Genomic DNA, 244 nt, shown 5'->3' with positions numbered 1-244 from the left:
CTTGAGCCGACCCCCCGCCCCCCCTCCCCCTCCAGCACGCTCCGGCAGAGACAGCGGAAGCGCCTTTATCCTGTTTTCGTGGACGGAGCCGCGTGGAGGAAATTTCAAGGACATTGTGTTTGGCTCTTTCCCGTCTCTCCCCAGTAAAGTTCACTTTAATGACCCCAGACTTTATCTTTTTCTTCTGTCGCAGGAAATGAGTTTTTCTTTCCAGAGACTTTTTTTTTTTTTTTCTCCCCCCTGT

The sequence above is a fragment of the Cariama cristata genome, unplaced genomic scaffold, assembly GCF_000690535.1.
Source record: "Cariama cristata isolate BGI_N322 unplaced genomic scaffold, ASM69053v1 scaffold37922, whole genome shotgun sequence".
NCBI classification, from domain to species: Eukaryota; Metazoa; Chordata; class Aves; order Cariamiformes; family Cariamidae; genus Cariama; species Cariama cristata.
The sequence above is the reverse complement of the archived record's forward strand: the minus strand, read 5'-3'. Positions refer to the sequence as shown.